This window comes from Dipodomys merriami, unplaced genomic scaffold, assembly GCF_024711535.1.
Source record: "Dipodomys merriami isolate MVZ:Mamm:240054 unplaced genomic scaffold, mDipMer1.0.p SCAF_11, whole genome shotgun sequence".
Lineage (NCBI taxonomy): Eukaryota > Metazoa > Chordata > Mammalia > Rodentia > Heteromyidae > Dipodomys > Dipodomys merriami.
In genome coordinates this window covers 27,650,947-27,676,840 of record NW_027202382.1, presented here as the reverse complement: position 1 = coordinate 27,676,840, position 25,894 = coordinate 27,650,947, and positions in this window count along the sequence as shown.

The following is a 25,894-nucleotide window of genomic DNA, read 5'->3' as shown; positions in this document are numbered from 1 at the left end:
TCTTAAACTGAGAAGCTACTCCAGAATAAAAGAGAGCAAAGCAAATACCACCCCCACCCCCACCCCCCCTGCTGCCCCATTAGTCATTGCCACTCAGGTATTTTGTGCATTCTGAGACAAGAATGATAGTGAACGCAACCGTATTTTATGTTCTACTGATGAAAACACCGGTCAGCAAACAATCACCCAAACAAGTGGAAACAAACAAATAGCAAAAAGGAAACTTTCCCCAATTGCTGAGCTTCTTGGATTTCCCTGTCCCAGTTTCGAAGAACTTAAAATATAAAAACAGAAAAGAAGAAAAGCAAGCACAGAACACCAAACCTAAGTTTTAAAGCTGATGAAAAGTGAAAGATGACTTTCTCATCAGTAGGAATTAGAAAGAAAAAAAAGCCTTCTTCAGTTAGTGGGCAGGAGACTAACCAGACCAGACCCCATCCTGCAGAGTCAGAAGAAGGTTAAAAGGTTTGGGGTAAGAAGGAGGGACTAATGAAGTGATTTTACTAGGTGGGCATTAAATCCAAGCATGGTTAATTCATGAGCCAGGAACTCCTGCTTTAAGTCTTTGTCTCAGACTTAGAACTGCATATGTATGTGTATTTCTCTCTTCTTTCCATCTGGACCTTATTGAAAAATCTCAGGTCAAGCCAGCTTGAACAAAAAAAAAATACTGTGGAGCTACCTTCTCCAATATGACATCATGTCTCCTCTGTTTCTCATTATGAGCTTGAGTTTCAGATGTTAAAGTCATATCCTCCTTCTTCCTCTCCACTTTCTGCCCCTCCCCTCACACAATTCCAAATTAATGGAGTTCTGTTGTTTTTACAGTTGAACCTTAGTGCCAGAGACAAAAAGGTTTATTAATCTGACATTGGGAAAACACATCTTAGGAATACACATTGTTTCTACAATTGAGAATCCCATAGAGAGCTGAGTGGATTTCTTCCCCAGCTTATTTTTAACTTTTCAATAATCCCTGGCCTTTAAGAGGTTCTGTTTTGTAAAATCAAAATCTTTGCATTCAATAAGACAAGGTTTCATACTTTGTCAGGCACATAAGTGTATGGATGGAAGTGTGATGTGCTTTTAGAAAGGGATTTGTATAATTTGAAATATTTATAAGATCAATAACAGAATTATTTTAAAAATTAAAAATAGTGGACACATCACAATGATTAAATGGTGCTTGTTCTTTTCAGTAGAACTTATAGAAAGGCTGTAAGGGCATCTTCAGCTATACTGTATAGTAAAATCTTGGTCTAAGAAGAACCAAATTATACTAACATTGAGTTTACAATTTTAAGAATAACTTAGAGCAAATCTATTGGTTCAAATATAGCCAATAATTATTAATCTTATTTCAGCAATGTTTTACTGAGTGGTACACTTTCCAAAGGATTTTTCACTGGAAAAGAACAGAATAGTCATTTTTACAGTAAGCTACATTTCTATATGATCATACCCATAAGATATGTGAAGTTGTCATTTATCTCCTTTCTCCCATTAATGCTAAGCATCTATTCAGACAAGTTGCATAAAACTGGAAAATTAGTAAAAGGAAACTGGCAGAGCTGATGAATAATGGGTTTTAGTTAAGATAAGGAGAAGCCAGAGAGGAGAGCTGAGACATGAATGTATGTAGAACTTTGTGATATAATGAAAATGCCTTCTTTTAGTATATAATAAATATAATAATCAAAACTTCTGAATCATGCATTCAGCTATGGAAGCTGTCAGTAAATTTTTAAAAATAGAAATAACTAAAATGTCATTGATCTGAGAAAGTTTAGAAATTAACAAAAATTAGAATAAACAAATCTGATAACTAGAATTTTTTTTGAAAACTCTTGTGACAAAGTCATTGCAACCTACCTATCTGTCCTCCCATTTTATACAGTAATATAATTTTTTTTGAGGAGGGGGTTGGTCCCTGAAATCAGGGCCTGAGCACTGTCCTTGAGCTTTTTTTTTTTTTTTTTTGCTCAAGGCTAGCATTCTACAACAGTGGGCCACAACTCCATTCCCCATTTTCTAGTGGTTAATTAGAGATGAGGCTAATGGACTTTCTTACCTTTGAACTGAGACCTTCAGTTCTCAGTCTCCTGAGTAGTTAGGATTATAGGCATGAGCCACTAGCACCAAGCTAGTAATAGAAGTTTTAATTGAACACCCGATCAACCAGTGAAAGATTTCCAGAACTATTTGGTTCTAGGTGTGGCTGTATGACTGTATTATAGTCCCTAACTTTAAGGAAGGCAATGACATATGCCTTATGTTTTGCCTTATACTTTATTTTGCCTTTATACTGCTTCAGTGTGCTAGAGTGCAGTTGAATGCTAAGAACGACAAGAATGAGCTGAAAACACCACGCAGAACTTCCTGCTGTGAGAATCGTTGATAGAGCCAGAAAGAAAAATACCAAGCTGTCCTCAGGCTGGACTGTCTTCACGGACACTCACATCATGTCAGCCTCTGTCAGGGCCTCTCATTGAAAACAGCCAACCCCAATTTCCAGATTACATGCCTCTTTTCTTGAGTTAGGTCATGAAGAAGTTCAATGTTGAGATTATTAAAAGTGATGAGAGCACTAAATATCAGATGTTTGGTGCTGGAAACAAAATAGAATGAGAGTATGCTCTTGTCAGTGTATCGTTCTTTAAATCAGGAAGAATTATACTAAATTAGCACTCAACAGAGTTGGAAAATCATCAGATCAATCCAATTGGAGCAAAAGAAAAAAAATTAAGGATAAAGGCAGAAAATAACGAAAACAGACATCAGAAGACTCTGTCAATGTTAGGCATGAAGGGTGGAAAGCACATATACAGGGCTTTGAATTATAATGGAATAAAATTCTATAAAATAATGGAGTTACAAAATCTACAAGAGAATGTGGCATTTAGTGTTAATAAGCATGAAAACTGGAAGTTTTGTAGGAAACAGATACTGCTCAAATAGAGTCAATAAAGAAATTGTGAATAGAACAAAAACCTTCAAAGAGAAGGTGGCATGATGTATAGTTTCTCCAGAAGCTGGGGCAGGACTATTACTAGAACCTAGGAGCTGAAGACCAGACTAAAGGACATAGACACAGCTCATAACAAAACAACAAGTGGGTTGAAGTGGGGTGAAGATGTGAAGGGATGACACAGATCAAGATGCATTGTATACATAAACTGCTTTGTTAAATGGCAAAGCAAAACGAAACAAAATTCAATACCTATCCTACCTACTTAAGAAAAGTGAGGGAAGGAGTGAGGTGGGAGGGGTGGGTGGTGATGTTGAAAGAGTTATCATTGATCAAAACACATTGTATTCATAGTGTTGTTGAATGACAACTCCATTGTACAACTACTGAAAGATAATAAAAATATTAAGCCTTCTGAACAGGTAGGATTACAGGCAGGAGCCGCTGGTGCCTGGTCTCACGAGGCTTTTCCCACTCAGGCTGGTATCTCTACCACTTGAGCCATACCTCCACTTTGGACTTTCTGCTGATGAATTGGAGATAAGCATTTCTTGGACATTTCTGAGTATAAGCATTTCTTGGGCTTCCTGGCTGGCTTTGAACTGATCCTCAGAGCTCAGCTTACTGAGAAGCTAGGATTATAGGCATGAGCCTCCAGTGCCTAACAGATGCAGTATTATTGATTTGTTGTTTCTTTTTATCTTTCAGGTTTTGTGTGTGTGTGTGTGTGTGTGTGTGTGTGTGTGTGTGTGTGTGTGTGTGGCTAAGAATTGAATTCAGATCCTTGAATATGCAAAGCAAGTACTCTACTACTGAACTAGATAGAACTCCAGTCCAACATTTTAAATAGTCAATTCTTCTGAGAAATTTACTAATAGGGTCATAAAATTGCCTTGTATTTAACATGTTCATTTTCTCAAAATTCCCCCGCCCCTCTCTCTTTATGTCTGTTTTGGGTCTTGAACACTGGGCCTGGGCGCTGTCCCTCAGCTCTTCAACCCAAGGCTAGAGCTCTACCACTGGAGCCATAGTGTCACTTCTGGTTTTCTGAGTGGTTTATTGGAGATAAGAGTCTCAGGGACTTTCCTGCCTGGGCTGGCTTTGAACTGTGATCCTCAGATCTCAGTCTCCTGAGTAGCTAGGATTACAGGTGTGAGCCACCAACGCCCAGCTAAAATTTTCGTTGGGTTTTGATTGTTAGGTTATAATGTGGTATGGTAAAAACCTCTTTGAGTTGTAATTGCAAATTCTAAGGCAGGTGTCTGATTCCAGAGGTTCTACCTAAAGGTCCTTATAACAGCTTCCTTGCCCCCCAAATGCCAAATAAAGAAATGAGTAGGAGTGGAGGATAGAGAAAGGTGACTTATTATACAATACACACAAACATGGGAAGAGGCAAAGTAAACACTTCAGCCTATCTTCAAGGGTCAGAATTTAGTCTTAAGTAGAGGGACATTGGGGGAAGGGTGAGAGGTATGTGAATTTAAGAAGCTACAGTCAAAGATAAAGCCCAGCTGATCTTTATGTCAGGATGCCCAGGCGGTGGCAGCCAGGCACAGGAGAAGAAAAGCAATGTTGTCTTGAGGTCGTATTGTCACAAGATGTTATCCATCAATCCATCCTGGACGGCCAAGGTGATGGCTAGGAGACTGTAGAAGAGAACAGCTCAGAGCAAAGACAGATACAGAATGGAAGCGGTCATGCCACGCTTCCATGCTGCTTTCAGCAGGGCCAAGTAAGGATCAGTATTATTTTTAGCAAAAAGTAGTTTCTAAGTATTTATATCAGATAGTTAAGACCTTTTGAATTTCATGGATTTGAAGTTCAAAAACGTTCCCAAATTCAATGAGACTGGGAAATTTTCAGCCTTTGTGTGTGTGTGTGTGGTGGTGGGGGACTTGGGGCTTGAACTGAGGGTCTGGATATTGTCCCTGAGATTTGTGCTCAAGATTAGCACTATACTACTTGGGCCACAGCTCTACTTCTTGTTTTTTTTTTTGTGGGGGGGGAGGGTTGGGAGGTAGTTAATTGGAGATGAGTCTCATGGATTTTCCTGCCCTAGTTGGTAGCAAACCTTGAGCATTACATCTTAGCCTCCTGAGTAGCTAGGATTATAAGCATGAGCTTATAATCTTCTTTTTTTAAAATAAGCTTCCTCCTCCCACTCATCCTTAGAATCCTATATCGTACCTCCTAGTTAATGTCACAATAGCTTCTGAGTCCTATAAGCTTTCTACATGTGGGTGCATTCTTTTAGATTCCCTCTCCTCATCAGATCATCTGAAAAGACCTTGAAGTTCATTGACTAATTTTTTCTTGTTGCATGAGTCAGCTGTTAAAAGTTTTGATTGTATTTTTCATTCTTTGTATTTCTTCAGTTCCAGGATTTCTGTTTGGTTCCCTGTTGAATTTTGATATTCCCTTGACCCTGTCTTATTTCCTTGCTTTCTGCTGTTTCTTCAACCTGAGCATTGATGTGCACACATTTGATGGAGCAGTCGCCTCTTCCAGACTTTACTGACTGGCTTTGGCAGGGAAAGACTTACAGATGTGTGCCAGGCTACAGGTTAGGTAGTGCTATAGTATATTAGACTTTGCCAGAAAACCACGCAGACATCCAGGTACAAAGAGCTAAGAAAAGGTTTATTGCCAGTAAAGGGACTGGCCAGACCCTTCTCACAAGGGAGAAGAAGCACCGGCTATAATCTGAGGTAACCCATAGAACTTAGGAGGTTTTAGGAGGGGTAGAAGGGGCTAGGAGATGGAGACCCTGGTGTGGATGTGAAGGCCAGGGCTTCATCATGGAGGACTAGGATTTATGGCTACTGCCCAAGTAGTAGATAAGGGGCCCTGCAGCTGCCCAGATCTGAAGGTCACTCACTCTAAGGGGCTCTTGTTGCCTAATAATGGTGGTGTTGCCCCAGAGGAATGCCATCTTAAGGTAAATGGGGGTTGGAGGCTGATTATTTATGGTCTTTAGTAAATGGGCCTAGTGTTGCCTAGGAAAGGCGTATGCTTAAGCTATGGAAAGGGGAAGGAACATGCTAAGCGATGGGAAGGGAGCTCACTGGGCTAAAAGGGAGTGTACAGAAGCTCTGCGTCTAACGGGGATGCAGTGGCACAATCTCTATCCACTCAATCAACTGAGATCAACGTTGGGAAAACACCTGAGGTCTTTCTCTCCATCTTTTTCCCCTGAGGGAATGCTTTCTGGCTATGAACTAATTCCAAGGGAGGGATGGGTATGCAGATAAACCATTTCTTACCCCTTTCTCTGCAGCCATCCTTGGTTTTGGTGCACACTGGGTCTCTGCGAGTCCTTTGCTATCTTCTAGGGCTTTCTCTTAACTACTTTTATTACCAAGAAGTTATTTGCTGTTTTTGTAAAGATCAACATTGTCATCCTTGCATCTATCATCTTGCAGATGTCTTTTTCTAAACGGTTTTTAAATAATAATCTAAAAAAATCAATTAAAATGGAAATGAGGTGTTTTTTTCCTTTGTTAAAAATATGAATTAAAATTCAGCCAAGGAACAAATTGCCCAAAACATGGTTAACACAAAGTCTCAGAAACCTGTCTTTGCAGCTGATTCATTCTACTTCACTAGAGAATTTATTTTTCTTTTTTTAATGTTCATTTTATGGCTTGAATTTAACTATTTCTTTGTGTCCATTGATTTTTTTCAAGATTTCCTTGACTGCAAGTTGGATTGGGTCACTAGAATAACAAGTCTCATGGAACTTGCCCAGGCCTTAGAAACAATGGCTATCTCTTGCATATTTTATTTGGTTACTTCTCTGCTCTTCTCTGTTCTTCAATGCTGTGAACCTTGTTAGTATTATGCTCACCTTTGGTTCTCAGCTCCACCCACACCTGGGCCCCCCTCCCATTCCTGGCGTTCCCTCCATACAGCTGGCCCCTCCCTCTCTCAGCCCAGACCCAACTGAACTCCCATGGACCTCACTTCCCATCCCCCAAACCCTCCTGCTAACTGGATGGGGACCGAGGCCATGTGCTCCCTCTTGGGGGAAATATGGCTCCTCTAATAAACCTTATAATCATCTTTTTCCTGTCCTGCCTGCCGCTGCGTGGTCCCCCGGGATGGATGTGTCCGATCCTTTCAAGGCTTTCTTAAAATCTTCTTAAAATCATGAAACCTCCCAAGCATCACCGTTGCTGGTGTTCAACATGGCAGCATGGATGACATTGCCAAAACATGTTCCCCCCAATCCCCAACTCCCCGAATGGCAATACATTTCCTCAGTCCTCACCAAACTAAGTGTTTTGGGCAGAACAGAACCATTCTCCATTCCCTGTATCACTTTGTTTCTTCTGCTTCTTTGGGAGAAGTAGTTTCATTACCTCTTTCCACAGCCTTCTCTATTCCAATTTGCCAGGCCAGAAAGCAAGATCAGGTCATATTCTTTGATTATAATTACAGTTGTACCCATTACAATTAGAATTGTACCCATTTATCCCAATTAAGGAGCAGTCAGGCCATGTGAACAAATGAACACCTAAGTTCCTTGGTCCACATCTTATATCTCATGCCTGATATGAATAAATCTTTTGTTGTTGGTGGTGGTGGTCATGGGGCTTGAACTCTGGGTCTGGGCGATGTCCCTTAGCTCTTAAGATCAAGGCTGGCACTCTACCACTTGAGCCATAGCACCACTTCTGGGTTTCTAGTGGTTTATTGGAGTTAAGAGTCTCAAGGCTGGGGCTGGGAAGGTGGCTCAGTGGTAGAGCGCTTGCCTTGCATGCCTGAGGCCCTGGGTTCGATTTCTCAGCACCACATAAACAAAAAGAAAAAAGCTGGAAGTGACACTGTAGCTCAAGTGGTAGAGTGCTAGCCTTGAGTTGAAGAGCTGAGGGACAGCGCCCAGGCCCAGAGTTCAGGCCCCTTGACCGGACCGCAAAAAAAAAAAAAAAAAAAAGAGTCTCAAGGCCTTTCCTGCCTGGGCTGGCTTTGAACTATGATCCTCAGATTTCAGCCTCCTGAGTAGCTAAGATTACAGGCATGAGCCACTGGTGCCTGGCTTTGAATGAGTCTTCTTTAGTATCAGCTGCAATGGCTGACAACACAGTTAGAGGTATACACTGGGGTAGGAATAAGGGGCACCCCATTCCTTCCCTTTCTCTGTGTTTCCTTCACAAATGGTGGGAGCCAAACTTCCTATTCACTGTCTTACAAATACACAACCTCAACTAAGCCATGTGCTTGCTATCCCTCATTTCCTTTCCCTGTATGCTAGCGACCTAGAAGATATGGACCTGTATATGAGGAAGCTCAGTTGATTGACTGAAATGAAACAAGAGGCAGAGAATCTCCAAAGAAGCAGAAGGAAAATCATAAGGAAAATCTTTAGACTTTAAACATATGAATCAACTAGAGGTTAAAGAAAAAACCAACAAACCCTCTGTAAGAAAGAGATGACCTTCTGACTTTTGTCCCTCAGGGAATATTAGTTTTACCTTTTCTGCTGAAATGATGGCAGCCAGGCCTGGAACTTTGGCCAGATTATTTATTCAACGTGACAGCCCCTCCTTCCCCTTCCTCTCTAACCCTTTGCTCATGACCTTTCCAGACGTTGCAAGCTTCTTCTTTTTTTTTTTTTTTAAACCTCATCAAAGCATCAGAAGTGAGTTGCACTGAAATCCAAGTTACCGTTGTTTCACTTTGTCTACAAAAATTCAAACATTTCCCAGATGAGCTTTGCCCATGTAAATCCAAGGCAGCAACTGTCCTTTTTTTTTTTTTTTTTTTAATTCTTATCTCCTTGATGCTTAGGAAAACAAAAAACACAAAAACCCCAACCAAACCAAAACAGAAAAGTTCCCTAGTTTCAACTGTTTGTGTGGTAGGAGGAAAGAAAAAAAAAATCTTGACAAAGGCTTATGGATTCCACCCTTGCTTGTTTAAAAGACAGATTGCTCAATGGGAAATCGGAAAATCACAAACCTTCTGCTTTGGGAGCTAGAAGATAATAGAGTTTCAATACCCTAAGAAAAAGAAAACTTCCCTCCTTGAGCTGCTGAAATACTGCTTTGCTTGAATAATGCACGGAGTTAAGTAGGGAGGCCTGGGGTGTAGTAATTACTCCAAGGAGGTGGCAGGGAAAGGAAAGTACATTCCAGACACCTAATCATTTACAATTGAGTTTAATGAGGTAGTAATTTACAGCTTTGGAGGTGGGAGGATGGAAAGGTCCCTGCCAGGAACTGGGCAGACTCTTTAAACTCCTGGAGTTTAATGAAGGCATTGGAGGGTCGATTCACACAACCCAACTTGTGTAATTCCATCTGCTTAGTGCTTGGACAAGAAGTAAATGACAGGCCACTTGGGGCCTACATCTGGAAACAAGATGTTTGAAAGGATTGTATAAATCCTGTCGTAAAAGAAGAAAAGCAAAAGAACAGAGGTAGAAAAGCATAATTATGGAGAGATGGGAAAACACCACAAAGAAGAGTCATGGCAGGTTCCTTTTAGCTTAGAAAAAAAAATGTTTTCTAATGTCAAGGTCAGCCATTGATTGTAATTGCTCAAACATGCCTGATACAAAAACACAAGGCATGGATGCTTCCTTTCTGTAAAGATGTAGATGAAGATTACAGAAAGGTTTAATTGTCCCTGAATAGAGCTGAAAATCCTTCTCTGCCTTTTGGTGATGTTGCTCTTAACATCTCTGTTGCTTTGTGTTAGACCAATTTTACTTGGGTTTACAATTTCTTTTTAACTACAAGTAGCACATGAAGGCAGATTGTTCCAAAGGAGATAAAAAAAATGCCCAGTTTTCCAATTATTTGCTAGATAGCCCCTGTACAAAACTCAATGGCACACACACAGACACACAGACACAGACACAGACACAGACACAGACACAGACACACACACACACACACACACACACACACACACACACACACACACACACACACACACACACACACACACACACACACACACACACACACACACACACACACACACCAGGATTCTTTCCTTCACTTTCTTTTTTAAAGTAAAATTTTGAACTCAGGATCTTTTACTTGTTAGGTCTGAACCACACCTCCAGCCCTGCTCTTTGCAGGTTATTTTCAGTGGGGGCATGTACCTGAGCCTCAGTCCATATATTTTAAGCTTTCTGATGTTGCTGGGTGAGTGCCACTATGTCCAGCTTCTGCAGAGATGGGGTGCAAATGGCCTTTTCTGCCCAAGCTGGCCTTGAATTGTGATCCTCCCATTTTCAGCCTCCCTAGTAGTGAGGATTACAAGCATAAGCCATTGGCATCTGACTTACATCTCATTTTATGCCACCCTTATTTCTTCTCTACAAGAAGTGCTCTCCAATTTCTGAATCCTCAAAAAAAAAAAAAACCTATTCTGCTGGTGATCATTTTTATTATTCTTTCCTTCTCTATTTGATTATGAAAGGGGGAGAAATTATGTTAAATGAAATGGAATAGAGAGACGCCATAAAATCTCTTTTCTATGCAGAGTATAACTTCAGGTATTTCAGAAGAATATAAATGTGTCTGTGTCAGGCAAGAAAGTGATGCTAGCCAGAGAAATTAGATTCATTCAAAGCAAGATATCCTAATTATGTTCATAAACATATACGACGGTCACATTTACTCTGTGCTATGTGGCTTTACATCCATTGTCACATTTAATTCATGCACAAAGCCAATGAAAGAGTATACTTCCATCTAATTTTTCATATGAGAAATTGAAGCTCATGGAAATTAATAGCTTAAGAGGATAGGTAGAGGGAGAATTCAAACTTGAGTCTGTTTGATTCTAGAACCTAGAGTCTTAACTCTTTATGATATATTGCCTTGAATTTCATGGATTTATAGGTCATATTTTGGCTAGGAGGCAGAAGGCAGAATAAGTCTGTGGTGGGGGAGGGGTGAGGAGAGGAAGGACACACTCATGTGCCAGTACTAAGGCTTGAACTCAGAGCCTTGCACTCTCACATTTTTGTTCATAGCTAGTCCTCTACTACTCAACCCTCATTTCCAGAGTAATAATCTTAACGCCATCACGGAGACACACCTTTATTTTCTTCAAAGCAGAACAAAAATTCTACCTGTAAAGTCTTTCATATGATATATATAGATATAGATATTGCTATCTCTATATCTAATTTTTTTGTTCTGTTTTGTTTTTTAGTTGTGGAGCTTGAACTCAGGGCCTGGGCTCTGTCCCTGAGCTTTCTCTCTCAAGGCTAGTACTCTACCACTTTGAGCCACAGTGCCACTTGCAGTTTTTGAGTGGTTAATTGGAGATGAGAGTCTCACAGGGACTATTCTGCCTGGGCTGGCTTCCAACCATAATCCTCAGATCTCAGCCTCCTGAGTAGCTAGGATCATAGGCATGAGCCACTGGCGCCTGGCTTCATATGATATTTTAACACTGAAGACAGAAACTAAAAAGGACTATATTTTTCCTCCTGTAATAATTTCCACTATAGATTTTAGAATCTGGCTCAAAGAAAAGGAAATAAGTTTTCAAATGCTTTACTCTCCTAGTTTTCCAAAGAAGGAGCTATTTTCCATGTCTTAACTTTGAAGATATTCTTCTGATGATTAAAAATCATAAACAATTTTTTCCCTCAAGATCTACAGTCTCCGTTTTGAAAGTCTGGGCAAAATCTCTGTACTGGAATAATAATTATTCTTTGGAAAGCTATGTATTCCTGTCCACAATAAGAAACATGTGACAAGGTATTTAGTTATGGTTTCAATCCACAGGAACTGGGAAAGACTTTCAAGTTAAATAAATCTTCACATGTGTGAGAAAAACAAGTTCCAACACTGTTGGTAATAGCCAACAGTGAAATTGGAGACCAGAGTGCTAATGAGGGTGGAAAAAAATTAGAAAATTTCAATATTTTGCCCTTATTTTTTGTCTTTCTGGTCTGCAGAGGGCTTCATTACTGGAATTTCCTTTGGTGCTGTCAGTTTATTTCCAATTTTAAGACTATTATACTGCACATCATAGAAAAACCAGTCTCTTCCTTGGAAAAAGTATACTCAATTACTCACAACTACTTTGATTTCTTTAGAAGATCACAGAATTAATAGATTAAGCAATCTTCCATTCTCAGGACCGGTGGAATACCAGCTTGGATTGGATTATTAACATCATGCTTCCATGGGTCCCAAATTTGCAGTATGCATTACCTACTGAAGACCTTTGACCCATATCAAATACTTCAATACCAAGTCCACGTATTGTTTCTGTTCTGTATCTTTTGAGAGAAACACAGCTTCCCAGTTATCTGGCATGACTGGCAATTGAACTTTTCCATTAAAATAGATATTCTTGGGGAAATTTATGTTTTCAAATGCCAATTTTTACATCTTACAACTGTGAAAATAGGACTACCTTTCTAAAACATATGTATGCTGCATGGAACTTAGTCTTAGCTTCATGAGCTCCATTCACTGCTCTAAATAATCATTGTCTGTGCCCCTGTTTCCTGCTAGCTTGAGGCTAGCACTCTACCACGGCGCCACTTCTGGCTTTTTCTGAGATGTTTCTTGGGAGTAAGAGTCTCATGAACTTTCCTATCCCTGCTGGCTTTGAACCACAATTCTCAGATCTCAGCCTCCTGAGAAGCTAGGATTATGCCTGTGAGCCCACTAGTGCCCAGTTGACCAGGCCATTCTTGTGAAAACGTTTGGAAACTATATCCTTATGTAGGTGGGGATATGCTCTATCTAGTTCCCATTTCAGAGTTGTTGTGTTGTTGTTGTTTAATGTTTCTGTGGCTGGAATACCTACCCAGTGATTAACCTGGAACTCATCTCCTTGTAGGTAAGGTTGGGCTTTGAGGCATCTGCTTAGGTCATGTAGAGGCTGGGGTTGCCTTGATTCTCATTCTGGATTGTGTAGGGGATAGCGGAGACCACTAGATGACACTCTTCTGAGCAAGCAGCCCATTTCTGTAATGGGATATTAGAGAACAAATGGTTTCACTCTTTATCTTCAAGTTTCGTCATTGTAAACTCTACTAATAAAACTACCATCTAGTCCATTCACCCCCATCAGAGACCCAGATTGTAGCATGAAGTTTTGGAACATGTAAATGTGTGTGTGTGTCTGTCTGTCTGTCTGCGTGTGTGCGTGCGCGCACGTACATACGCTCATGCGCATTAGTACTAGGACTTGAACTCAAATCCTGGACCCTGTCGCTTAGATTTTCTATTCCAGGATATCTTTCTACCACTTGAGCCCCAGCTCTATATTTGGTGTTTTAGTGGTTAAAAGAGTTTCACAGACTTTTTCTGCGCTGGCTGGCTTTCAACTGCAATCCACAGATCTCAGCCTCATGAATAACCAGGATTACAGGAGTGAGCCCATTAACAAATACTTATGTATCAGGTATACCATATAAATATATATGCCATATAGATAGATAGATAGATAGATAGATAGATAGATAGATAGATAGATAGATAGATAGAGATGTATATGTATATGGTAGGCCATGTTGTGAGCCCTTGGAGAGCACAGCCTTTTACATTTTGTGGGTAGATAGACCCACGGTGAGCAAGTAAAAGTATGGTGTGATATATCAAAGGGTAGTAGTACAAGGGCTGTGTGGGTGGTGAGGGTAAGTTCGGGATGTGATAAAAGCTAATTCAGGGTTTGGAGGCATGACTTAGTTGGTAGAGTTAGAGTGCTAGCCAATGAGTGAAAGTGTCAGGTACCAAGTTTGAGTCCTGCTCTTGGACCTAAGAAAAAGCTGATTCAGCCGGGCACCGGTGGCTCACGCCTGTAATCGTAGCTACTCAGGAGGCTGAGATCTGAGGATCGCAGTTCAAAGCCAGCCCAGGCAGGAAAGACTGTAAGAGTCCTATCTCTAATAAACCACTAGAAAACCGGAAGTGGCTCAAGTGGTAGAGCACTTGCCTTGAGCTGAAGAGCTGAGGGACAGCACCCAGGCCCAGAGTTCAAGCCCCGCAACCGACCAAAAAAAAAAGAATGCTGATTCAATGGAGTGGTTGAGAGGAAAGTCAGATATGCTCTGCATATCAGCTTTCAACTGCAATCCACAGATCTCAGCCTCACGAATAATCAGGATTACAGGAGTGAGCCAACAACATCTGATTAGGATATGTGTTAGATGTAAGGCAGGATGGAAGAAGAGTGGAACTGGAGACATGTGGAGAGTAGAAGTTCTGAAGTAAGGAAGGCAGAGGTATGTTATGGCTGCTGGGCAGGAGCAAGGGATCAAGTGAAGGTTTTAAGGTCTTATAATACTTTTGTACACTGATATGAATGAGTTGATAAAGAGCCCAATTCAAGATGCAGGAGAGAAGTGGGTATTTGTAGAAGCAGTGCTGGTTGTGAGTTGGCAAGAGTGCTGAGATACATCAAAGACCTGGGAGTCAAAGCAGACTCTCTGAAAACATTACAGGATGGAATAGGAGAAACCCTAGGTCTCCTTGGCACAGGCCGAAATTTTCTTAATAGAGACCCAGAAACACAACAAATCAAAGAAAGGTTGGACAAATGGGATTGCATGAAATTGCAGAGCTTCTGCATGGCAAAGGACATAGCTAGCAAGATCAATAGAAAGCCCACGGATTGGGAGACGATCTTCACTAGCCATACAACAGACAAGGGTCTCATATCTAAAATATACCTGGAACTCAAAAATACATCCCCCAACAACAATTTCTCAAAGAAACAATTGCCCAATAAATAAGTGGGTTAAAGACTTAAAGAGAAACTTTTCTGAAGAGGAAAGAAGGATGGCCAATAGACACATGAAGAAATGCTCAAACTCTCTAGCCATAAAAGAAATGCAAATCAAAACAACATTGAGATACCACCTCACCCCAGTTAGAATGGCTAGAATCAAGAACTCTAATAACAACAGATGCTGGAGGGGATGTGGACAGAAGGGAACCTTACTGCATTGTTGGTGGGAGTGTAAACTTGTTCAACCACTTTGGAAAGCAGTATGGAGGTTCCTCAAAAGACTCCACATAGAGCTTCCCTATGTCCTAGCAATCCCACTTTGGGGAATTTACCCAAATGTTCACAAACAAGAACATACTAAAGCTACCAGCACAACTATGTTTATTGCAGCATTATTTACCATAGCTAAGATAGGGAACCAACCCAGATGCCCCTCAGTAGATGAATGGATCAAGAAAATGTGGTATATATACACAATGGAATTCTATGCCTCCATCAGAAAGAATGACATTGTCCCATCTGTTAGGAAATGGAAAGACTTGGAAAAAATTATATTAAGTGAAGTAAGCCAGGCCCAAAGAAACATAGGTCCCATGGTTTCCCTTATTTGCAATTACTAGCATATGTCTGAGACAAGCAGAAATGGTCAGATAAGTTGATGTTAGGCGAAATGAACCCCAAGATAAGGATTCAAATGTTTTTTCTTTCTTGCTATTGTTTCTAACATATTTATAAGATGATTTCTTTGTTGCTTTGATGTGGGTATAATTTGTGGAGGGGAAGGGAAAAAACAAAGGAGGAAGCAACAATGTTTGATAAGAAATGTACTCATTACCTTGCCCATGTAATTGTACGTTATTTTCACAATTAAAAAAAAAAAAAGAAACCTCCCATGCTCCTTGATCAGGAGGATTAACATCTTGAAAATGGCTATACTGCCAAAGGCTATCTACAAATCAATGCAATACCCATCAATGTCCCAGAATCATTCTTTAATGAAATAAGCTTCTGCATGGCAAAGGACATAACTAACAAGATAAATAGAAAGCCCACAAATTGGGAGAAGATCTTCACTAGCCATACAACAGACATAGGCCTCATATCTAAAATATACTTTCAACTCAAAAAATTAAATCCCCAAAAACAAATCCCCAAAGAAACAACCACCCCATTAATAAGTGGGCTAAAGACTTAAAGAGAGACTTCTCTGGAGAGGAAATTAGAATGACCAATGGACACATGAAGAAATGCTCAACATCTCTGACCATAAAAGAAATTCAAATCAAAAGAACAATGAGATTCCACCTAATCCCAGGTAGAATGGCCATAATTAAGAAATCTAATAACAGATATTGGTGGAGATGTGGCCAAAATGGAACAATACTACAACAACAAAATGTTGTGACTAAGTACAGAGGGTGAACCAATGCAACAGAGATACTCACAAGATAATATGTTGGAAATGAACTTTACAACTTGAGGGAGGATTGGGTGGAAAGGAAAGTGGGAGAAAAACGAGGTAGGGGTTAACAATTGTCGACAAGGACTGTACTCATTACCTTACATATGTAACTATAACCCCTGTGTACATCACCTTAACAATAAAATTAAATTAAAAAAAGAGTGCTGAGATACATTGCATAATTGAAGCACATATCCTCAGCCTAGAGGCCACCAATTCATCCCTAATCAAAGGAAGGAGAGCAAGGACAAGGGCGCGCACGCGCGCGCGCACACACACACATGTATGTCAGTATGTAGGATGGTTGAGGTACATGCAACACTTTTTTTTCTTTTTTGTGCTCAGGGCCTCATACTTTCAAGGTAAGCGCTCTATCACTTGAGCTATTCCCCCACTACTCATTTTTTTTGTCCTTTTTTTTGTGTCAGTTGTGGGGCCTGAACTCTGGGCCTGGGTGCTGTCCCTCAGCTCTTCAGCTCAAGGCTAGAGCCACAGTGCCACTTTCAGCTTTTTCTGCTTATGTGGTGCTGAGGAATCAAACCCAGGGCCTCATGCATGCACGGCAAGCACTCTACCACAGAGCCGCCTTCCCAGCCCTTTTTGTTGTCTTTTAAGGCTGGGTCTCACAGTACAGTCCAGGTCAACAAGGAACTTGCTATGTAGCTCAAACTGACTTCAAAGTTACATTTCCCATGCCTCAGCCTTCTTAGTCCTGGGATTACAAGCATGTACCACCATTCCCATACCGCCAACATCTTTTTTGAATGCTTCAGTTTTCTCAATTTGGAGATTCCACTTATTTACTGGATATTTATTTTTCTTTTGGTATGTGCAGATGATAAAGACTATTTCTTGGCTCCATTTTAACAAGGCAGAAATCTTAAGAGATTTATTTTCTTATAATCATTTCCCTTCCAGATAATGGCAAATTACGTGAACCATTTCTAGGTCAACCAGGCAACTGAGAAATTTTGATTTTGACCACAGCTGAAGCAATTTGCTGTGGTGATGGCTGGAGGCACAGAAGGGTTCCTGAAGCCAGTGGGGCAGTGAGGGAAGGAGGGTTATAATTGATTTCAGATGCGCTCTGAATAACACTAAAGATAAATGTCCCAGAGGTAGATTATTGGAGAGCTCTTTCCCTGTTTCTAATAAAAGTTTCTTTAAAATTCCAAGATTTTTTTTCCTTGTAGATGCACATCATTATTCCAGCATGAATTAATGCTCCTGAAAAAAACCTAGACATATTTGTTAATGATTATCCATTTATTCTAATCATGAAAAGACTATACTGTCCTAGTTAAAACCCTGAAAAATATAGATATCTAAAAAACCAAAATTGATCAGTACATATGCATATGCATGTAGTTATCTTACTGAGATCATATAATTTTGCCCATTAATTTATATAGCTTTTTTCCTCATGATGGCAAACTTTTCAAAGTATAAAGTCAATATCCTTTTTATATAGTAGTTTTTTTTTCCCCTTATCATTTTCTATGTTATCTTTGGGGTTTCTAGAAATAAGTTCTTAGGGCCAGCACAGGGCTTGGGACAAGCAGGAATTAGGAAGAAGGGCTTAAGCTGGGCCTTCTGTATAATTTTTGTTGTTGCAGTTGTTTTGGAGCCTTGGATGGCCTTAAACCCATGATCTTCTTTGCAGAAAATTCTTGAAGAAAGGTTCTAAGCATATCAATGTTTGTGAATCATTATTATTTTAAATCACATTATACTTAATGCATATCGAGTGTTTCTTTAGTTTAAATGATGTCACAGACAATAGAGATGGTCTTCAAGTACTTAAAATATTTCAACTTGTATGTGCGTGCGTGCGTGCGTGCGTGCTTGCGTGTGTGTGTGTGTGTGTGTGTGTGTGTGTGTGTGTGTATGTGTTGGTATAAAGGCTTGAACTCAGGATCTCAAGTTTTCATTGTTTTTTTTCCACCAACAGTGAACTACTTCTCTAGTCTAACATTTTTCTGCTTACTTGGAGATGGAGTTTCACAGACTTTTCTGCCTGGGGTGTCTTTAAACTTTGATCCTTGAGCACTCAGTAGCTAAAGTTACAGACATACATGAGTCTCTAGTGCCTAGCCAAGTTATGGCTTTTTTGACTAACAATGGTATGAATGAAAGTGATATACATTCAGTAGAAACTATTCTCTACTTTTGAATTTGGATCCTTTCCTGGGCTAGCAGTATGTGGTATAATAACCTCTCCCAATGACACGCTGGGGGCCCTGGCTCCTGGTCAGCCTGGGGGTCATCAGCGTAACAGCAGCTCTATGCTGCCAGCATTTCTTTCTTCTTTCTTTTTCTTTTCTTTTCTTTTTTTTTTTTTTGGTCGGTCGTGGGGCTTGAACTCTGGGCCTGGGCGCTGTCCCTCAGCTCTTCAGCTCTAAGGCGAGCACTCTACCACTTGAGCTACAGTGCCACTTCCGGTTTTCTGGTGGTTTATTGGAGATAGGAGTCTAACGGTCTCTCCTGCCCGGGCTGGCTTTAAACATGATCCTCAGATCTCAGCCTCCTGAGTAGCTAGGATTACAGGCGTGAGCCACCAGCGCCCAGCTTCTTCTTTATTTTTCTATGTTGGTCCTGGGGCTTGAACTCAGGGCCTGGATGTTGTTCCTTTTTGCTTAAGACTAGTACTGTACCATTTGAGCCATAGTTCCACTTCTTGTTGTTTGCTGGTTAATTGCCAATAGGAATCCCACAGACTTTCCTGCCTGGGTTGGCTTTAAACCTATCATCCTCATATATTGGCCTTCTGAGTAGCTAGGGTTACAAGTGTGAGACATTGGAGATTAGCTTGAATTATAATTTGTTTCTTCCTTTCAAACTCAACACCACTTATCTGTTCTTTCTGTATCCTTCTGGATAGTGCTTCTGAATAGACGCATTGACTGTGGATATCGTTATCATGTTCCTGTCTTTATGGAAAATGCTCCAATTTCTTGCCATTCCAGGGGATGGTTGTAAGCTTTCAGTAGATTCTGTTTATCAAGTTAAGGAAGTTCACTTTTAGTATTACTTGCCAAAAATTCTGTAGAATCATAAATTATTTTTGAATAATAAAAAGTCCATTTCCCCTATCCATTGTCATGTTCATCCTATTTCCTTTTTTATTTTGTTAAAATGGCTGAATTATGCTAATTAAAATGTCTGATGTGAGCCTATCTGGAATTTAACTCAATGTCTTCTTTATTGTGCGTATTATGGGATTCAACATGATACTATTTTACTATTTCAATTTATTTATGTAGTTATTTCAATTTAATAGAAGAGTGGTTTATTCGTTTTATTCTTTGGGAATCAAAGGCTTTATAAACATACAATGAGTTAAGGAACCTTCCTTAATTTTTTGTTCTTTAAAAGGCAACACTTAATGCAGCTGATCTGCAAAAACAGTTGACTCAGTATACTCATTTGTGTGTGTGTGTGTGTGTGTGTGTGTATTTCATAATGATAACAAACTTTATTCTGGGAAGTTGTCTACAGAAATGGACACAAACAGTTCTTCCTATACCCTTGAAACTTGACTAATGAAAGTCCGTTATGCCTTTTCCTTCAGTTTGAGCCTGTATGACTGCCATTGGCCAATAGAATTCAGTCATACATTGTATTGTTACTAGTGGGTCTTAAGGGGCAGAGAACTTCTGTCTTGGTTCTCCTGGGATCACCTCATGTAAAGCAATGCACACTATATGAGTCTACAGAGAGAAGGTGAGATTCTACAGAGTTTGTCAAGGGACAAAGATAGACAGAGAGATGAAGAGACACAGAGAGACAGGGATAGGTTCAGCTAGTCCCCATCCATCCCACCCACCTTGATTGAAGCACCAGATACATGATCAAATCCGTGTTGGAACCTCCAGCTCCAGGGCTGCTTCATTAGCAGAATGTGTTGTTGAGTCCCAGCTATATCAAAATTTCTGAATCTTGGGAGCAGTAAATGATTCTTGTACTGAATTGTTATATATGCTTGGGACTATTTTGGTCTCTTATGATTTACTGCGATCTTTTGGATCATCTTCTTTTCTACCCACACCTCATATTGTTTTTAAATATTGTTGCATTAAAAAAAGTATGATAATGTGCTGGGTGCCAGTGGTTCATGCTTATAATCCTAGCTACTCAGGAGGCTGAGATCTGGGGTTTGAAGCCGGTGCAAGCAGAAACTCTGTGAGATTCTTCTCTCCAACTAACCACCAAAAAGCCAGGAGTAGAGCTCTGGCTCAAGTGGTAGAGTGCTAGACTTGAACAAAAAAGCTCAGATACAATGGCCTGAGTTCAGGATTCAGGACTGCTGTGAGCACATGAGTGTGAACACACACACAAATCTGGTAACATAATTCTTTCAGCTTATTCTTGTCAGTCAAAATATTGCAATCATTGTGTCTGTTTTTTTCTTTCAGATGAACTTCAGAGTCTTTTTTTTTTTTTTACTTTCCTAATGAGAATTGGAATCACATTCAATTTGCTAGTTTGGAGGGGGAAGAGTATGCGCAAGTTTATCTTTACAGTCTGAAACACAATTGGTCTTTTTTTATCTTCAAATGCCCATACATGTTTTTTGTTTGTTTGTTTGTTTGTTTACAATATTTTGTTGTCTTTACATGTTTTATTCCTTCACTTACACATTTGTTGTGAATTCAGAATTTCTTGATGGGCTCAGATGCAAAAGTGTAATAGCCTATTACTATCATTTGTACAAGATTTTGCACAATATGCATCGCATGATAATCTGGGCACATGGAATTATTTTATTTTCTACCCTTTTATCCCCTCTCTGTTTCATACTCTTTTCCCATTCACTTTTTAAATTTTCATGGTGCTTGGAATCATGATATGTATATTAATGTCATCCTTTGTCACATCTAAATTTGCAAATGGATAACCCATTTCCAGAATGCCTGGTAAAGAATAAGCCTTTGGACAAAACAGTTCTACACAGCCGAGGCTGACCAAACATGAGCCCTCTGTTGGTGACTCTGTCCTGTTGGCATTCCTCCTAGCTCACTGGGCAACAAGGCCTTTCTTGCCAGGGGACTCACGGACTATGTATTGCTGTGTCTCCACAGCCTCTTCTGAGAAACGTGAGCAGGTCATTTTCCTGGCCCTGCTGTGTGGGATGAACCAGAGGGTTCTTGGCTGTGACATCTGTTGCTTCTATCTTTTTCTCAAGCAACAGCTTTTCCTCTTTTTCCCAGTGGGTGTTTATTTCACTTGCTTTAAAGTAACTTTAAAGCTTGACTTACAATTTTGCTGTCAACAGTGATTGCAAGACCCTCAGCATGTAGCTGTTCACACATAAGCCATAGCAAAGCACAGCCCCAACAGGGCAGGAGCCTCACTTGTGGCCTGAAAGGAAAGATCCATTCAGTTACTTTCATGGCTTCTTATTTATCTCTATAATATATATGTATATACACATCTATTTTATTTATTTGTTTGTTTGTTTTACTGGTCCTGGGGCTTGAACTCAGGGCTTGGGCACTGTCCCTGAGCTGCTTTTGCTCAAAGCTAGCACTCTACCACTTGAACCACACAGCACCATTTCTGGCTTTTTTCTGAGTAGTTTATTGGAGATCAGAGTCTCACAGACTTTCCTGCCTGGGCTGGCTTTGAACTATGATCCTCAGATCTCAGCCTCCAGAGTAGCTAGAATGACAGGCAATTGCCACGGGTGCCTGGCTTTTTTGTTAAATAGTGTACAAGTGGTTTCAATTCAACATGTCAATGAAAGAGTATAATGCGTCTTGACTGTTACCCCCATTGTTCTCTCCTGTCCCTCCCAACCCCACTCATCCCCATGTTATCAGGTTCCATTTTCACATACATATATTGAATGTTGTAACTACATTCTCCCACCCTTCCTTTCTCCATTCCTCCTCCCTTCCTCTCTGGTATTCATTTCCTTAAACTATAAGTTAGATGTTCAAAGGACTTCCACCATTGCAATTCTCCCCCTGGTATACCATACTTTAGTAAATATATTTGTGTATATATGCATATGACTGTGTATATGTTTTCATATATGTTTATAGTTTCTATGTTACATTAACTTCCATCTATGAGAGAAAACATGCATTGTGGATTTGTATTTAAAGGAAACCTCTTGGTATGTGACTGCTGTCATTGCGATCATGTTTTAATGGCTGCAGATTGGCTCTTCCTTCCAACCTGTAGGCTTCAAGTAGGTAATTAGACCTGAAATGTCATTGGTGCTGTAATTGCTGTCATTCCCATTTGCCTGTGTCCAGTGGATAGTGTGGTGTGTCTGCTATGTTCACTGGGCACTATTTTACTTCAAAGCAATTGGTCCTCAAATTCAATTGGTCATTTAAAAAAATCCATAAACAAAGGAAAATTATTTTTCTAATTTTACATTACTTTCTTCTCTAATCATCTTAATTCAGTGCTCCTTAGCACATTTTTCTAAGTGAGAAGAAAACAAATTTAGAAATAAGTATGAGATTAGCCAACCTCCAAATTAGTTTCTATGGAAAAAATTATATAAGTAAAGTGTATGCATTGGATGATTTCCAAAGAAATATAAACATCTCTATATAATCAGGTGCTCTCAACAACAAATTTAAGATCGTGAGCTGTGATCATTGTGATTACAACTAATTAGTAGGTAATTATTAATCAGGTAATTGCAACGAATTATTTAATGAGCCTCACTTAGCATTTGCTTTAGTGCTACCAAGCTTGGTTTTAAAACTCCATATATGGCCAGGCACTAGTAGTTCATGTCTATAATCCTAGCTATTCAGGTGGCTGAGATCTGAGGATCATGGTTCAAGGTCAGCCTGGACAGGAGAGCCCGTGACAATAAACTACTCACAAAAAGCTGGAATTGACACTATGGCTCAAGTGGTAGAGCGCTAGCTTTGAGCAAAAGAAACTCAGTGACAGCATCCAGGCCCTAAGTTCAAACCCCAGGACTGGCACAAACAAAACAAAACCAAAACCCTCCATATATGACATGCCCTTTCCCAGTAATTAGGATGTAATTGCTACATAAAACTAAATACCCTTAAGCCAAATAAAACTAACAAAGTAAAGATATTAGCTACTGTGGATAGTAGGTAATTATATTCTAGAAATTAGAAGAAAACTCAGCTGCACAGAGGCTGGATTGAGACAAAGAGATCATGATGACTCCACACTTCCTTATGAATGTCATACACCAGTAAGGTAGGCTGAGAAATGAAGCAGAGAGCTTCTGACTCACCTCTACAATCTGTGCTTAGTTCTGAGAGACAAAAGATTCCTTGTCTAGAAAAAAAGCTCCCACCCCACCTCATCTATGTGAATTCTTTTGTAAAGGCATCAGATCTACTTTGCTGCCTCTCGAACTTCCATACACTCTCCCCACTGCCAATAAGGAATCTCTTTTTACTCAATGTCAGCAGCCTGACAGTTGCATAGGTTAAAGGAGCCAAGGACAGTGATGGGTTATGTCCCAAGATATGCCTTTGCTTCCAGTAAGGGGTCATATGTCAGGGAAGAAATGCAAAGAATGTGGAGAGTACAGAGAAGTCTTCCATGGCAGTATATCCGAACAAATCTAAACCTCAGAGTGTATCCAGTTTCCTATAATGGTCAGAGGCCTGAAGCCACACTAAAAAACTGTGCATACCTATGTGTCTAAGATGGAGATTTAGAGTAGATGAAGCGTGATAAGAAGCTATACATTCTGCTTCTGGGTAAGAGGAAGACCTAAATGGTTATCTCTTTGTTTAAACATAAAAAACAAAAAACAAAAACCCAGCCAGGCTCATGCCTGTAATTGCAGCTACTCAGGAGGCTGAGATTGGAGGACTGAAGTTCAATGTCAGCCTGGACAGGGAAGTCTGTGAGATTTGTATCTACAATTAACCACCAGAAAATCAGAAGTGAAACTGTGGTTCTAATGTTTTTTTTTTGCCTTGAGCAAAAAAAGCTCAGAGACAGTGTTCAGGCCCTGAGTTCAAGCTCCACAACTGACAAAACAAAACATCAACAGCAAAATAACACAAGGTTAATGAAGTACTCATGAATTTGGATTTTCCATACTACTATGTTTGGATAAATGTCCCTCAAAGTTCTCTGGGTTAAAGGCTTGGCATCATGGTGGTACTATTGGGAAATAGTGAAGTCTTTAGAAGTTCCATAAGTGATTGAAGGTGTTCCCTTAAAGGGGATTGTGGGAACTCAGTTGCTCTCTTTTGTCTCTTTTTTGGCTTCTTTGCCATGTGCTCCATCCACCCTGTACTTCTGACCATTACCATCTGGCACCCCCATCAGAGAATCAAAGAAATGGGTCTACCTAATCTCATACTGGAGACCCCAGGATTTTGAAGTAAATAAACCTTTCCTCTTTATAAGCAAATTATCTTGGGTATTTTGTTACAGTCATGTGAAGGTGATTAACATTCCATTATAAGAATTTATAATGTTTTTAGAAACTTAAACATATTTTAAGGACTGAGTATTACACTAAATGATATTTTCTTAGTTATTTCTCTGTTATCAAATATTTGTATTCTTTTTTTTTTTTTTTTTTTTTTTTTGGGTCCGGTTGTGGGGCCTGAACTCTGGGCCTGGGCACTGTTCCTCAGCTTTTCAGCTCAAGGCTAGCGCTCTAGCCTTGAGCCATAGCGCCACTTCCGGCTTTTTTCTTTTTGCTTATGTGGTGCTGAGGAATTGAACCCAGGGCCTCATGCATGCAAGGCAAGCGCTCTACCACTGAGCCACCTTCCCAGCCCCAAATATTTGTATTCTTAACTATCAAAAAGATATAATAAGCAAATCTGTGATAAAAATCTGCTGTAATTTAATTATTGTATTAGTATAGCAGAACTGGTAGATTTAGAATTACTTTAACACCTTTATATCGGTGATACCTCTGTTTATCTCTCAGCATTCTGTACATTTTGATTTGTTTTTTTTTAACCACAATATTGATTCCTAAGGATGAAAATATTACTTTATAATTAATCTCTGTTTAAGAAAGTTGCTTATTTTTGTGAGGTCAATGGTAAAATTGGCCATTATGATAAGGGCATTAGGAAGCATTTGCAAAACATTGCACATTTTGCATACTGCTTTGCTACATCCATATCAACAATATATTGCAAAATTAAAAATGGGGTTTATGCCTAGTGCTGGTGGCTTATGCCTATAATTCAAGCTACCCAGGAGGCTGAGATCTAAGGATCAAGGTTTGCAGCCAGTCGGGGCAGGAAAGTCTATGAGACTCATATGTCCAATTAAGCACCAAGAAATCTGGAAATGTAGCTGTGGCTCAAGTGATAGAGTGCTAATCTTGATCACAAAAGCTTAGGGATAATGTCCAGGCCCTGAGTTCAAGCCCCAGTACTGGCACACACACACACACACACACACACACACACACACACACACACACACACAATTGGGGTTTACAAAATCACATGTATCTCTGATCCTCATTTTGTAATTCCAATATTTATGTCTGAACAAATATATACATATTGAAAAGATAAGCTTTTCAAAATTCATGCAACAGTAAGGTTATAGTTCATTAATAATTCTTGGACTTCCTTGTTATTTTAAAATAATAATATTTATATATTATTTTTATAATCATTACATTTGATATTTTATACTTTAAGTCAACCTAAGAAGAATTAAATGAAAACATCTGTGTTAAAAATTTTAAATTGTTAATATGTTTAATCTACAGAAGCTATGGAATTTCATCAGAACTTTAG